Genomic DNA, 17,237 nt, shown 5'->3' with positions numbered 1-17,237 from the left:
TACTGTGTACTCATTAGACTGTCCATTCCGTTCAGCAGATCATTTACTTCTTCTTCACTTTCACTCAGGATAGCAATGTCATCAGCGAATCGTATCATTGATATCCTTTCTCCTTGTATTTTAATTCCACTCCTGAACCTTTCTTTTATTTCCATCATTGCTTCCTCGATGTACAGATTGAAGAGTAGGGGCGCCCTTCTTAATACGAGCACTTCGTTCTTGATCGTCCACTCTTATTATTCCCTCTTGGTTGTTGTACATATTGTATATGACCCGCCTCTCCCTGTAGCTTACCCCTACTTTTTTCAGAATCTCGAACAGCTAGCACCATTTTATATTGTCGAACGCTTTTTCCAGGTCGACAAATCCTATGAAAGCGTCTTGATTTTTCTTTAGCCTTGCTTCCATTATTAGCCGTAACGTCAGAATTGCCTCTCTCGTCCCTTTACTTTTTCTAAAGCCAAACTGATCGTCACCTAGCGCATTCTCAATTTTCTTTTCCATTCTTCTGTATATTATTCTTGTAAGCAGCTTCGATGCATGAGCTGTTAAGCTGATTGTGCGATAATTCTCGCACTTGTCAGCTCTTGCCGTCTTCGGAATTGTGTGGATGATGCTTTTCCGAAAGTCAGATGGTATGTCGCCAGACTCATATATTCTACACACCAACGTGAATAGTCGTTTTGTTGCCACTTCCCCCAATGATTTTAGAAATTCTGATGGAATGTTATCTATCCCTTCTGCCTTATTTGACCGCAAGCCCTCCAAAGCTCTTTTAAATTCCAATACTGGATCCCCTATCTCTTCTAAATCGACTCCTGTTTCTTCTTCAATCACATCAGACAAATCTTCACCCTCATAGAGGCTTTCAATGTATTCTTTCCACCTATCTGCTCTCTACCCTGCATTTAACAGTGGAATTCCCGTTGCACTCTTAATGTTACCACCGTTGCTTTTAATGTCACCAAAGGTTGTTTTGACTTTCCTGTATGCTGAGTCTGTCCTTCCGTCAATCATATCTTTTTCGATGTCTTCACTTTTTTCCTGCAGCCATTTCGTCTTAGCTTCCCTGCACTTCCTATTTATTTCATTCCTCAGCGACTTGTATTTCTGTGTTCCTGATTTTCCCGGAACATGTTTGTACTTCCTCCTTTCATCAATCAGCTGAAGTATTTCTTTTGCCACCCGTGGCTTCTTCGCAGCTACCTTCTTTGTACCTATGTTTTCCTTCCCAACTTCTGTGGTGGCCCTTTTGAGAGATGTCCATTCCTCTTCAACTGTACTGCCTACTGCGCTATTCCTTATTGCTGTATCTATAGCGTTAGAGAACTTCAAACGTATCTCGTCATTCCTTAGTATTTCCGTATCCCACTTCTTTGCGTATTGATTCTTCGTGACTAATGTCTTGAACTTCAGCCTCCTCTTCATCACTACTATATTGTGATCTGAGTCTATATCTGCTCCCGGGTACGCCTTACAATCCTGTATCTGATTTCGGAATCTCTGTCTGACCATGATGTAATCTAATTGAAATCTTCCCGTATCTCCCGGCCTTTTCCAAGTATACCTCCTCCTCTTGTGATTCTTGAACAGGCTATTCGGTATTACTAGCTGAAACTTGTTACAGAACTCAATTAGTCTTTCTCCTCTTTCATTCCTTGTCCCAAGCCCACATTCTCCTGTAACCTTTCTTCTACTCCTTCCCCTACAACTGCATTCCAGTCGCCCATGACTATTAGATTTTCGTCCCCCTTTACATACTGCATTCCCTTTCAATATCCTCATACACTTTCTCTATCTGTTCATCTTCAGCATGCGACGTCGGCATGTATACCTGAACTATCGTTGTCGGTGTTGGTCTGCTGACGATTCTGATTAGAACAACCCGGTCACTGAACTGTTCACAGCAAAACACCCTCTGCCCTACCTTCCTATTCATAACGAATCCTACACCTGTTATACCATTTTCTGCTGCTGTTGATATTACCCGATACTCATCTGACCAGAAATCCTTGTCTTCCTTCTACTTCACTTCACTGACCCCTACTATATCTAGATTGAGCCTTTGCATTTCCCTTTTCAGATTTTCTAGTGTCCCTACCACGTTCAAGCTTCTGACATTCCACGCCCCGACTCGTAGAACGTTATCCTTTCTTTGATTATTCAATCTTTTTCTCATGGTAACTTCCCCCTTGGCAGTCCCCTCCCGGAGATCCGAATGGGGGACTATTCCGGAATCTTTTGCCAATGGTGAGATCATCATGACACTTCTTCAATTACAGGCCACATGTCCTGTGGATACACATTACGTGTCTTTAATGCAGTGGTTTCCATTGCCTTCTGCATCCTCATGTCGTTGATCATTGCTGATTCTTCCGCCTTTAGGGGCAATTTCCCACCCGTAGGACAAGAGAGTGCCCTGAACCTCTGTCCGCTCCTCCGCCCTCTTTGACAAGGCCGTTGGCAGACTGAGGCTGACTTCTTATGACGGAAGTTGCTTTAAACCTAAAATTAGAAAAGAGGATCACGAAGTACTCGAAGTTAAGGAATTCAGCTACGTAAGCGGCAAAATAACTCATGATAGTCGGAGCAAGGTGTCGAAATGTACATTACTAGCCTAGATGTGTCAAACATAAGCCTTAAGACGAGGAATAAATTTCTGAGAATGTACGTTTTGATTACCACACTGTACGGTCGTGCATTGTGGATTGTGGGAAAACCGGATCAAAAGAGAATCGAAGCATATCAAATGCAGTGCTACAGAAAAATGTATTTTAGCTGGCAATGTATTTTATTTGGCATGTTAAGGTAAGGGCTAGGAAGTTCTCCATAGAGTAGTCGAGGAAAGGAATGTACAGAAAACACTGACAAGAAGAAGAAGCAAGACGATAGTATATGTATTGAGACGTCATGGAATAGCTTCCTTGTTACTAGAGGGGGGTCTGTGGACGGAAAAACTGTAAAGGAAAGACAGAGATTGGAGTACATCCAACAAATAATCGATGACGTGTTGTGCAATTTGCTACTTTGAGATGAGATGGTTTGCTCAGGAGAGGAGCACGTGGTGGGCCCTTCAAACGAGTCAGAAATCAGTCAAAAGGGCACGATATAAGGAAATGTGGATGTGGGCGTGGGTCATGGTCGGATAGCTGAAGCAGTTAAGGCAACCACTTGCCTAAAGCAAGAAATTCAGCTTCAAGTCCAGCTGCAGGTTGTTCATATTCACAACTGCGAATCTTTCATAGTATCTGTAGCAGTTGCAGTGCCTGTTCCTTCGTCCATGCATACTTGTCTGAAGGAACATACTTCAAAACAAATGCACTGCAATTTCATATCTACCGACCTATACCGTGTCTGAGGGTTATAAATAAAATGTTTCCCCTGTACGGGAATAACATTAATAAGATGTACGAATACTAGTATGACACTTGGACTGTGAGTTAAGTAAGTTTGGATCAGGCTGAAAGTCATGCTCCGGTAGCCAAAGCGGTTAAGGCGAACGCGTGTGTAAAAGGGGAATTTGGGTTCGAATACCATTGTGGCACAAATTTTCATTGTCGCCATTCTGTTATACAGCTGGAGATGGTTTATATTTGCAACTGTGAATATATTAATTCTTCTTCACACAGTAATGCCCCGATCGACGTCTTGTTAGGCTCCTTTGTTCTTGTTAATTGCTTCGTGAAATCGAGATACTGTATGATTGAGGGATTACTTATAATTCAGAAAACTGCTTCTTCCAGAGTCGACCACTCGTAATTTGCTCTTTCCTTCGTGTTTTTTACCTTCTTTCGTAACTATGTACCCTAAGTCAGTTATTCTCTTCCGTAGAAACTCACACCTGTCAACCTGTAATTTGAAAGAGTGCGACTGGAATCTCTCAAACGCTTCGCGAATTCTGATCTCGACCACGTTATCTAAATATAGGAACATCTTGTGTCCCTGAAGTCCAGTTGGTAATGTGTTCATCACACTGTGAAATGTGGCTCCACTATCTCTGACAGGTAATCTTTGGTATTCGTAATGCCTTTTGGAGTAGAGAAGGCTGTTTCCTCTCTAGCATCCTCATTCAACAGTATCTTGGGGTAACTCTTTGCACTGTCTAAAGTGGTGAAGTGCTTGGCTTTCCCTAATCCATCTAAAACCTCATCAATACAGAGCAACGGAAACACAGTGCTACTACAGGTGTCATTTGCTCTCTGACAGTCCGCAGCTTTCTCTCCACTAAACCGTTCGTCTTCTTCGGAATGAACACAAACAGAAAAAGTCCATACACTTGTACTCGGCGTAGTGATATCCTCTCTCGACATCCCATCTGTCTCGTTTCGGAGAGATTCCTTCTGCTCCTCGGGTAGTCGATATGGATGAATATTTACTACTTTTCCTTGCACGTCTGGTTTCAACTTTATTTCATGTTTCATCATCTCAGTGTAAGTTAATCTGCATCTGGACAGGTGAAACACATGATGTGCAGTACACAAGTCAATAATCTAAGTCATTTCTTCTTTATTTATGTGATCCACTCGAACCAATTTCTTTAGGTAAGCCGCGACCTTGAGTCTGTAACTATACTAAGAATATGGAGTTCCGCGTCTTCTCCAGTGACAGTTATAGCTTCTATCTTCACTTTGGGACATTCAAGTATCAGTTCTTCTGTGGTATTCAAAATATGAGTTCTTGTGATGCAAGTGTCTCTCCGCACGGTCTCCAATGCAGCAGTCAAGTATGCGCCCGTTTGCAACCTCTCTGCTTGTTCATAATTTCTTTGGTCAGATCTATGTTGGCACTTTACTCCTTAAAATCGTTTCTTCTCTAGGGTTTGTTCGTATTACGTCAGCTACTACTCATCTTAGTTCCCAGTTTCCTTTAGTAGCAGCACCTTATCGTTTTTTATTTCTTCTCGTCACTCACTCTGGAGGTCTCTTCTCTCTAGCCTCTTGAGACTGATCGTACCTGGACTCCTACTGATACCTCTGGTATCACAGTTGCCACACCCACCTGTTTGGGACTCTGCGGCTCTCTCCCTGTCCGCAAGATTCGCCGATTCGGTTCCAGTTCCATCTGTAACCGAACTGGTCTACAGTTGGCCCATAGCCTAAAAGTGCGTCATACAGTATGTCTAACGAAATTTAGTTCCACACTTCTCATCTATCCTCAGCGTTAGCATCGTGGTTCCGCACGTCTCTGTTACTTCTTCAGTGATCCCTTTAAGTTTTGTTCTTTCGTCAGTATTACCGCCAACCTATTCTTTGATGCTGATTTCTTTACTGTGCTAACCTGAGCGACATACCTAAGATCAAATTTCTGGTTTCCGTAATTCCTGCTAGCATCTTAAATTTACGAAATTATTCTAGGCATTGCAATCTACTGGATGTAATCGGCATAGGTTGGCTGGGTACTGACGCCCTACATTCGTTTTCTGGTTCCTGAGTCCTCATACCTGAAACCGTAGCACTAGTATTACACTGTCGCTCTAACAAATGCGAGAAACCCCCGCGTGCGAAAAGCTATTCGGTCGCAGAACACAAAGTGTGGGCCGTGCACTTCTTTAAGATATAAATTAACAGTTCAATGTACGCTATTTTAATTAATAACGCGACTTCTAACGCTCCACCTATAGATCTTAAAGTGATGATTGAAACAAAATTTATTTCAGTACAAATGGGGGGTATGTAAGAGAAACAATGTTCAGTAAACACAATAATTTATTCAATAAAACATTCGTGGGGCATTCAATAAGTAATGCAACACTGAGACGTGGGTCTGAGGGAAAGCAGGAAAGGTGTGGACGGGGTCTAATCAGTTACCGTTGGTTGCACAGAAAACACACACACTTTATTTTTAAAAAGCAAAACTCTCAAAAATAATTTTAAATGATTTTACTACACTGGCGGCTGAAAGCCTTATTAGAAGAATTGCAAGTCATTGTCGGCTGAAGGCCACAAGCAGTGTTACACACAATAAACGGCTGAAGGCCTGATTAAAAAGGTTCAAAATTATTCGTCGGCTGAAGGCCAGAAGCAATGAAAAAAAAAAAAAGAACTCAACGGCTGAAGGCCTCAATTACCAATAAGGTAGACTATCATATGTTAAAAAATACGAAAATCCTATTTAGAAATCTTAATAACTGTAATAAGTCGTAGTGACGGCTGAAGGCCTTATTAAGATCGAGCTGAAATGATTTGTCGGCTGAAAGCCACAAGCAATGTTACAAACAATTAACGGCTGAAGGCCAGCAGCGATTTCAGAATACACAAGGGCTGAATGCCTGAATTACAAATAAGGTGGACAATAACACTTTAAAAATACTAAAACATTTTCTAATAAACTTAAGAACTTGTAACAAGCTACAGTGACGGCTGAAGGCCTCACTAAAACAAGATTGAAAATTGTTGTCGGCTGAAGGCCACACGCAGTGTTACAAACAATTAACGGCTGAAGGCCGGAATTACAAGTGGGAAAGGCAATAACATGTTAAAACATTCGGGCAAAATTTAAACAATTATGACAACTTGTGCAAATAAGAGGGAGTGATCCACAGACAGTGCTTCCTTGATCGACCTGAGGAAGGTGACTACAGCTGTGTAAGCGGTGAGACACGCAGCAAAGAATTGCACTCACGCAGCAGCATAGTAGCTCACACTAGCGGTAGCTTAAGCGACGACCGACCGACTATCCAATCCGCCGAACGTCCTATCACCGGTACAACGATGGAATATTTGTAGGCAAGGGCAAAGAGATAGACCGCACCACGTCTTCAGAAACACTCCCCAGGCCGAAGGAAACACTAGAACCAAGGTAGACACCCCAAAAACATATGAACAGTATAATTCAAGATGCTGTCGAACTACACGCCGTGTCGGACAGCATCAACATGACGAGGAAAGGTACACTGCCCAAAAAGTACGTTAACCTAAAGGGCAGGTAACTGGGGTGTTAGCAGCCACAAGGCAGAAAATACCACTGGTTGCACTTCACTAGTAAGAATAATACTAAATCCAAACTAACATCAAGGAGTAGAAGGCGTATAATAGCTTCCGCCAACCTGACAGACTACACTCGTTGCGGTTGGTCTCACCGACCCTGGGAGCAGCAACACGCAAACAACAGCGAGATCTCAACCAGTGGAGGTTTCAGTACTGGACACGGTTTACTCATCTTCAATGTCGTGGGTTCGGTCGCCGGCTACTGCCCGTCGGTCCGACAGTGCCTGCACGCCGCCAACCGTCCTGGCCTGCCCTGACCCTGCGGACCTGCTCGCTGCTCCGTCCAAAGCCGAACTCCTCGCGCACACGACGACCGAGAACGCAGACAGCATATAAATAACTGCACGTTGAAAACCACGCAAGATACACACGGATCGGTGAAAGAAAATCCACGATGTCTCAAACAATACTAAAATCAGTCTCTGTGAAACAACACGGACGAATTATAAATCGGCATAAACACAGAGAAGCTCGAAGCGGTCGGAAAAGCAAATGCATGTCGTCCGCTGTGACGGCAGACCGACCAACCGAACGAGAAACCAATGGTCCTCCCCACTCAAGTCAGGCACGGAAAAGATCCCAGTTTAAATCGTCAACTGACAACTTATTGCCATGAGGTCACTCCGACGGGAGCGCGCGCGCACACACACACACACACACACACACACACACACACACACACACGCACTATACATAAATGACCTTGTGGATGAGATCGGAAGTTCACTGAGGCTTTTTGCGGATGATGCTGTGGTATATCGAGAGGTTGTAACAATGGAAAATTGTACTGAAATGCAGGAGGATCTGCAGCGAATTGACGCATGGTGCAGGGAATTCTGATTGAATCTCAATGTAGACAAGTGTAATGTGTTGCGAATACATAGAAAGAAAGATCCCTTATCATTTAGCTACAATATAGCAGGTCAGCAACTGGAAGCAGTTAAATCCATAAAATATCTGCGAGTAGGCATTAGGAGTGATTTAAAATGGAATGATCATATGAAGTTGATCGTCGGTAAAGCAGATGCCAGACTGAGATTCATTGGAAGAATCCTTAGGAAATGCTATCCGAAAACAAAGGAAGTAGGTTACAGTACACTAGTTCGCCCACTGCTTGAATACTGCTCAGCAGTGTGGGATCCGTACCAGACAGGGTTGATAGAAGAGATGGAGAAGATCCAACGGTGAGCAGCGCGCTTCGTTACAGGTTCATTTAGTAATCGGGGAAGCGTTGCGGAGATGATAGATAAACTCCAGTGAAAGACTCTGCAGGACAGACGCTCAGTAGCTCGGTACGGGCTTTTGTTGAAGTTTCGAGAACATACTTTCACCGAGGAGTCAAGCAGTATATTGCTCCCTCCTACGTATATCTCGCGAAGAGACCATGAGGATAAAATCAGAGAGATTAGAGCGCACACAGAGGCATACCGACAATCCTTGTTTCCACGAACAATACGAGACTGGAAAAGAAGGGAGAACTCAAGGTACCCTCGGCCACAAACCGTCAGGTGGCTTGCGGACTATGGATGTAGATGTAGAGATATAGAAAGCTGCCCTACTCGAATATTACGATCCGTTCAACTAAAACTCGCTGAATGCGGTCCTTGACGTGGTCGTGCGCTCTCGCGACCACATCCTTCCGTCGGGCAGTGCATGTGTGTCACCAGCGGTCGGGCGCGAGTACTGGCTGTCCGGACCTCACTGCTGCTCCTTCCCAATCAACTCCCTGGACACACGACGACCCGGAAATACTAGAGGCCGCTCCAAAGATGGTACCACAGTATGCGCTATCGATAAGCGCTGCTGCCACCACTCACGGACAGACAACGCGAGCAAACGTAGTGGCGCCAGTGAACACACTAAGAAAACGAGATGCCACTATCGCTATTACAAGATGCCAAGCTATGAACGGCATCAACGCGAGCCACACAGGGCTCAAACACATTTTTACTCCATGCCAGTTTCGGATGGAAAAATAGGGAATTTGTTGTTGGAAGTCACAGCATACTCTCGCTTCAGCCCTTATAGTTTCATGAAGTTCCGGTAAGTGCCCGCGCTGTTCATAGATTTCAAAATGGCGTCTGTGAGGGAGATGCGTTCCAAGCAGAGAGTCGACCCTGAGATTCCTTTGGCAGAAAACCAGAGCATTCAGATATTCATAGGCGCTTGCTGGATGCTACGGAGAGCTGGAAGTTAACAAAAGCATGGTGAGACGGTGAGGCGTCCATCATCATCACAACAGGGTCGCGCCAACCTTTCTGATCTCCCGCATGCCGTCCGGTCGCACAAAAATGTGACTCCTGCGAAGCAGGAAATTCGATAACCGACTTCGGCGTGTTCGTCGCCATAAGAACGCAAAACAACTTTTACTTCCCCATGACAACGCAAGGCCTCACACAGGTTGTGCTCACTAGAGGACCTCACAAAACTTAAGTGGTCAGTTCTTCCTCATCCACCCTACAGCCTGGGAATCGCACCCTCCGACTATCATCTGTTTCGCCCAATGAATTATGCACTCCACGGGAAACGGTAGGCGGATGATAGGGAGGTTATTGATGCAGCAAGCCGTTGACTCCGAAGTTATATGAGCATGCAGGTGGCATAAGCCGTCTCACTGAACGGAGATGATGTTGAAAAATAGGGTTTTGCATCAAAAAGAGTGAGGATAATGTGATTTACACGAATCCTGTGTAAAAACAACTTGCTTTCAGAAAAAATATAAAAAAGGCGTTGCATTATTTATTGAAGGGTCCTCGCAGTAGAAAAATGAACAGTGCATTCAAGATTGCTGTATGATTTATGAATGTATTGCATATAACTTTAACGACTGGATTTTGAATAGTTTTCACAGTTACTATCCGTAGCGAGATAACAAAGCCTCTCTAAAGTAAAATATCGAATACTAATCTGATCTGAAAACAGGTTAACCCCAGACGAACACATTGACTGGTTAATCAAGAGGTTCACGCACTCAGTACAGCAGCTGCGAGTCTCAGACAGCTTACCACACAGAAATCTTCAAGGGCTGATGAAGAGTGCCTTATAACGCCGGAACGTCAACTTATACTCACCGATGAACGACGCTGACGTGCGGTAGGCACTTCTGTAGACGACCTAGTCGTCAACGGGAAGTTAAACAATAACCTTCGAATTTACTTCTCACCATTGTTTTGGTTTTGCCAGTAGGTACAAGCGTCTTTGCTGTCGAAACGGTAATGGCACAGCTGTAAACCACTCTTGGAAGTTCTGTTCAGACTGCATGGTATGTTATTCTTACTTCTATCAGCCAAACATCTCCAACGCGGTATTGGCTCCAACAGTAGAGGCTATCATACCTTATTGCTTTCGGATAAAGAACAATTAGTTTATGGAGACGGTGATTGACTTTTTATAATTTTTGCTTATTTCTTGAGACAGTACCTTTCTTACAAAACAATCATAACAGGCTTCGGTCACATTGGCCATCTTCAGATAGTACAAAAAATAATAAAAAGCTTGTATTAAGGTCTTGAAGCAAGTAAAAAAGAATTAAACTAGCTGTGCTTGTTATCTAATTAAAGCGCTGTTAAAATATATATAGATCATACCTAATAGCAGCATTTAGTGAACAAATGTTTGTGCGTCGTAAAACATATTACGAAAAGTCAGGGAATTATATAGGGTGTCTGTCCTATGGGTCGTCAAGAGCATTTTCTCTGGTGTTTCGGTAGATATATGTAATTTCTATTTTGCATTGTGTAGCTTCAGTCAGCCAGGAGAAGTGATAATTACGTCTTTCATGCGGAGCTCAGCGCTTACAGAGAGCATCCGTTTGTGTCTCGTTAGGAGCAAAATAATTTTTAAAGCTCAGTTGCAAGTGCCCATTCGACTGAACGGTCCCACATGAGTCCAGCGTAATAATCGTTTCATCTATATGTACTAACTCGACCAGTAAAACACGAAGGAACACCTGTAATTCAGCAGTTACTGTTTCTGAACCTATGTTAGCAGCTTTACTGGCTACTAAAGCAAGTGTGAGAAAGGAGTGTAAAGATTCTATAGCTCATTTGTGCGCTGGTTACTACCTGCACTAGCAGCTCCGCTCAGTAACTGCTACTGTACTACCGGTTTTTCTTCGTGGTTTACTGCCCGTGTTAATACATTTACATGAAACGAATGTCCCACTCGACTAACGTGGGGCCGCTCAATCAAGTGGGAACGTAAAATCCCGCTTTAAAAGTAATTTTGTTCATAATATAAAACAAATGAACATTTTCTGTCGGCACTGGGCGTCGCATGAAGGAATGATGAGCAATATTTCTGACTCCAGCTGCACACTGAAAAAAATACATCGCTAATATCTACCGAAACAACAAAGAAAATGTATGTGACGCCTATTAGGAGATCGTCACAAACATTAAAATATCCACCTATTTCAAACTTTCTCTGTTTACCGAGGAGTTGGTCCGTTTCCTTTCGCTTGTAATATAAGTTCCCAGTTCTTCTAAATGTCTGTTTTTTGTTTTACTTAATGTAAAATTCTTAATTCTCCATCAATGTTACTAATAACGTATCCCTCCTTTTGAGTATTTAAAGCTAATGCTATCTTACTGCTGGTGTTGGTGTGCACCTTAAATCTCATATGAAGTAACCTGCCTGTCTGGGCGATACAGCTTTATTCGCGGTCATGGTGCGATATTCTATAGATCCCAGGTTCCTCATATTTATCGCTCCGGTGTGGCAAATATGGCACCTTCGTATTTATATATTTTCTGATGTCTTGAAAGAGTTTTAAGTATTGAATCTACGCGGTCTGTAAAATACGAAAGAAGCTCTGTTGGCCAGACAGGGAGATTCGTTGATGCGAGATTTACGGAGCACACCTTCACCTGTAATAAGACAGCAAAACATAACATATATACATTTGCAAAGGGAGAGACGTTATATTGATAACGCTGAAGAACAATAAAATATATTACATGAAACTGAAAATGGTGGGCGGCTACACATTTAGGAGAATAGGAAACAGCCGTCCTGAAATGGAGTGAAACAGACAGACTCCGAAATGAGTAGAATAAGTCTGCAGCATTTTCTTATTCTAATACTTATGACTATCTATTCAGTTCAGGTAGTCGCTGTGACCTACACACTGCACACGCTCCAAACGTTGGTGGGGCCTGCCTGCTACGAGTGCTGCAACCTCCGACCCACTTCTTCACTTCCCGGCACCTGGCCACCTGATGTGATCACCAAGAAGCTAGAAAAGGAGTGCCAGCGGGTCGCAGGAGAAAGGCTACTTATCCGTACCATCGCTTCTAACCTTACGGGCAATAATGTAAACATCTAGCAGTCAGAGGCACTACGCCCTCGCCAATCGCAAATTTGCACCTTAAGGATTGCTCCTTTGCGTCTTTTGTTACAAAGGCCTTGCTCTTTCATAAATATGGCTTTACTGACTTCACAACCTGCAAACTGTTTTAGTATCTTCACATATAACTGCTTGAATTATTTTTCTACTACTTGTCATATTACATGCATTTAAAATGGTTCAAATGCCTCTAAGCACTATGGGACTTACATCTGAGGTCATCAGTCCCTTAGACTTAAACCTACTTAAACCTAACTAACCTAAGGACATCACACACATCCATGCCCGAGGCAGGATTCGAATCTGTGACCGTAGCAGCAGCCCGGTTCCGGACTGAAGCGCCTAGAACCGCTCGGTCACACCGGGCGGCAACTTGCATTTAAAAAGTTAAGACTGTAGATGACGCGCGCATCTAGTGCGAAGGGTAAGGAAACGAAGGTACACTTTGTTATGTTCTTACAAGGCCGTGATTTTTCGTAATACGTTAAACCTGACAACACTAAACCTTCTGTTCCCGAAATGCCGCTCTGGATATTGTCCACATGTATTTTACCAGCACTTTGCTTAGCTCTCAAGTATATCAAATTTATATCTTTTAACCGGCTCCCTGCCGCCGTTGGATAAGCAGCTAAGCTCACTCATTTGTTACATAGTTTAATTCTTAATTTCTTTGCGTGTTTTTGGTACTTGCATTGTTTAATTCATAAATTTCGGGCGTATTATAGTATTTGAGAGTTGTAGCATCGCGTTTTAGTACCTGAATAGTGTAAATTCGCGTAGTCGTTTGTCTTCTGTTTTTGTCTTGAACGGCCAGTGTCGGTTGGTCACAGTCAGTGTGCTCCCTGCCGCCGTTGGATAAGGAGCTGCAGCAGCAAGTTGTATACTCGTAGCTCACTCATTTGTTACATAGTTTAATTCTTAATCTCTTTGCGTGTTTTTGGTACTTGCATTGCTTAATTCATAAATTTCGGGTGTATTATAGTATTTGAGAGTGTAGCATCGCGTTTTAGTACCTTAATAGTGTAAATTCGCGTAGTCTCCTTCCGCCGCCGAGCAGTGTCAGCAGTGCGCAAGTAGCAGCATTACTGCATTTACTAGGCAATCTTGTATTTTAATAACCGTTTAAATTTTGTTGATTTGTTTGCGCTCTCTGTAGATTAGTTCAGACGTTCTTTGCAAAACAGTTTTTAGCATGGATAGGGACTGCAACTGCTGTGTTCGGATGCAGGCTGAGTTGGCATCCCTTCGCTCCCAGCTTCAGGCATGGTTGGCTTCGGTCACACAGCTTGAGGCTGTTGCCAATGGGCATCACTGTGGGGGTCCGGATGGGGGTTTGTCGGGGATGGCCAGCTCGTCCCACGCATCCCCCGATCGGACTACGACTGTGGTTGCCCGGGATACTGCCCGCATTGAGGCTGATCCCTCACCTGTGGTAGAGTGGGAGGTCGTCTCAAGGTGTGGCAGGGGGCGAAAGACATTCCGGAGGGCTGAACGGAAAGCCTCTCCAGTTTGTCTGACGAACTGGTTTCAGGCTCTGTCTCCGGCTGATTCTGATCTTCGGCCTGACATGGCTGCTTGTCCTGTTCCAGAGGTTGCCCCTCAGTCTGCAAGATCCGGGCAGTCGCAGAGGGTGGGCTTACTGGTAGTTGGGAGCTCCAACGTCAGGCGCGTAATGGGGCCCCTTAGGGAAATGGCAGCAAGAGAGGGGAAGAAAACCAATGTGCACTCCGTGTGCATTCCGGGGGGAGTCATTCCAGATGTGGAAAGGGTCCTTCCGGATGCCATGAAGGGTACAGGGTGCACCCATCTGCAGGTGGTCGCTCATGTCGGCACCAATGATGTGTGTCGCTATGGATCGGAGGAAATCCTCTCTGGCTTCCGGTGGCTATCTGATTTGGTGAAGACTGCCACTCTCGCTAGCGGGATGAAAGCAGAGCTCACCATCTGCAGCATCGTCGACAGGACTGGCTGCGGACCTTTGGTACAGAGCCGAGTGGAGGGTGTGAATCACAGGCTGAGACGGTTCTGCGACCATGTGGTCTGCAGATTCCTCGACTTGCGCCATAGGGTGGTGGGGTTTCGGGTTCAGCTGGATAGGTCAGGAGTCCACTACACGCAACAAGCGGCTACACGGGTAGCAGGGGTTGTGTGGCGTGGGCTGGGCGGTTTTTTAGGTTAGATGGCCTTGGGCAAGTACAGAAAGGGCAACAGCCTCAACGGGTGCGGGGCAAAGTCAGGACATGCGGGGACCAAGCAGCAATCGGTACTGTAATTGTCAACTGTCGAAGCTGCGTTGGTAAAGTACCAGAACTTCAAGCGCTGATAGAAAGCACCGAAGCTGAAATCGTTATAGGTACAGAAAGCTGGCTTAAGCCAGAGATAAATTCTGCCGAAACTTTTACAAAGGTACAGACGGTGTTTAGAAAGGACAGATTGCATGCAACCGGTGGTGGAGTGTTCGTCGCTGTTAGTAGTAGTTTATCCTGTAGTGAAGTAGAAGTGGATAGTTCCTGTGAATTATTATGAGTGGAGGTTACACTCAACAACCGAACTAGGTTAATAATTGGCTCCTTTTACCGACCTCCCGACTCAGCAGCATTAGTGGCAGAACAACTGAGAGAAAATTTGGAATACATTTCACATAAGTTTTCTCAGCATGTTATAGTCTTAGGTGGAGATTTCAATTTACCAGATATAGACTAGGACACTCAGATGTTTAGGACTGGTGGTAGGGACAGAGCATCGAGTGACATTATACTGAGCGCACTATCCGAAAATTACCTCGAGCAATTAAACAGAGAACCGACTCGTGGAGATAACATCTTGGACCTACTGATAACAAACAGACCCGAACTTTTCGACTCTGTATGTACAGAACAGGGAGTCAGTGATCATAAGGCCGTTGTAGCATCCCTGAGTATGGAAGTTATTAGGAATATAAAAAAAGGGAGGAAGGTTTATCTGTTTAGCAAGAGTAATAGAAGGCAGATTTCAGACTACCTAACAGATCAAAACGAAAATTTCTGTTCAGACACTGACAATGTTGAGTGTTTATGGAAAAAGTTCAAGGCAATCGTAAAATGCGTTTTAGACAGGTACGTGCCGAGTAAAACTGTGAGGGACGGGAAAAACCCACCGTGGTATAACAAAAAAGTTAGGAAACTACTGCGAAAGCAAAGAGAGCTCCACTCCAAGTTTAAACGCAGCCAAAACATCTCAGACAAACAGAAGTTAAACGATGTCAAAGTTAGCGTAAGGAGGGCTATGCGTGAAGCGTTCAGTGAATTCGAAAGTGAAATTCTATGTACCGACTTGACAGAAAATCCTAGGAAGTTCTGGTCTTACGTTCAATCAGTAAGTGGTTCGAAACAGCATATCCAGACACTCCGGGATGATGATGGCATTGAAACAGAGGATGACACGCGTAAAGCTGAAATACTAAACACCTTTTTCCAAAGCTGTTTCACAGAGGAAGACCGCACTGCAGTTCCTTCTATAAATCCTCGCACAAACGAAAAAATGGCTGACATCGAAATAAGTGTCCAAGGAATAGAAAAGCAACTGGAATCACTCAATAGAGGAAAGTCCACTGGACCTGACGGTATACCAATTCGATTCTACACAGAGTACGCGAAAGAACTTGCCCCCCTTCTAACAGCCGTGTACCGCAAGTCTCTAGAGGAACGGAGGGTTCCAAATGATTGGAAAAGAGCACAGATAGTCCCAGTCTTCAAGAAGGGTCGTCGAGTAGATGCGCAAAACTATAGACCTATATCTCTGACGTCGATCTGTTGTAGAATTTTAGTACATGTTTTTAGCTCGAGTATCATGTCGTTTTTGGAAACCCAGAATCTACTATGTAGGAATCAACATAGATTCCGGAAACAGCGATCGTGTGAGACCCAACTCGCTTTATTTGTTCATGAGACCCAGGAAATATTAGATACAGGCTCCCAGGTAGATGCTCTTTTTCTTGACCTCCGGAAGGCGTTCGATACAGTTCCGCACTGTCGCCTGATAAACAAAGTAAGAGCCTACGGAATATCAGACCAGCTGTGTGGCTGGATTGAAGAGTTTTTAGCAAACAGAACACAGCATGTTGTTATCAATGGAGAGACGTCTACAGACGTTAAAGTAACCTCTGGTGTGCCACAGGGGAGTGTTATGGGACCATTGCTTTTCACAATATATAAAAATGACGTAGTAGATAGTGTCGGAAGTTCCATGCGGCTTTTCGCGGATGATGCTGTAGTATACAGAGAAGTTGCAGCATTAGAAAATTGTAGCGAAATGCAGGAAGATCTGCAGCGGATAGGCACTTGGTGCAGGGAGTGGCAACTGACCCTTAACATAGACAAATGTAATGTATTGCGAATACATAGAAAGAAGGATCCTTTATTGTATGATTATATGATAGCGGAACAAACACTGGTAGCAGTTACTTCTGTAAAATATCTGGGAGTATGCGTGCGGAACGATTTGAAGTGGAATGATCATATAAAATTAATTGTTGGTAAGGCGGGTACCAGGTTGAGATTCATTTGGAGAGTGCTTAGAAAATGTAGTCCATCAACAAAGGAGGTGGCTTACAAAACACTCGTTCGACCTATACTTGAGTATTGCTCATCAGTGTGGGATCCGTACCAGGTCGGTCTGACGGAGGAGATAGAGAAGATCCAAAGAAGATCGGCGCGTTTCATCACAGGGTTATTTGGTAACCGTGAAAGCGTTACGGAGATGTTTAATAAACTCAAGTGGCAGACTCTGCAAGAGAGGCGCTCTGCATCGCGGTGTAGCTTGCTCGCCAGGTTTCGAGAGGGTGCGTTTCTGGATGAGGTATCGAATATATTGCTTCCCCCTACTTATACCTCCCGAGGAGATCACGAATGTAAAATTAGAGAGAT

This window comes from Schistocerca americana, chromosome 3 (assembly GCF_021461395.2).
Source record: "Schistocerca americana isolate TAMUIC-IGC-003095 chromosome 3, iqSchAmer2.1, whole genome shotgun sequence".
NCBI classification, from domain to species: domain Eukaryota; kingdom Metazoa; phylum Arthropoda; class Insecta; order Orthoptera; family Acrididae; genus Schistocerca; species Schistocerca americana.
The sequence above is the reverse complement of the archived record's forward strand: the minus strand, read 5'-3'. Positions refer to the sequence as shown.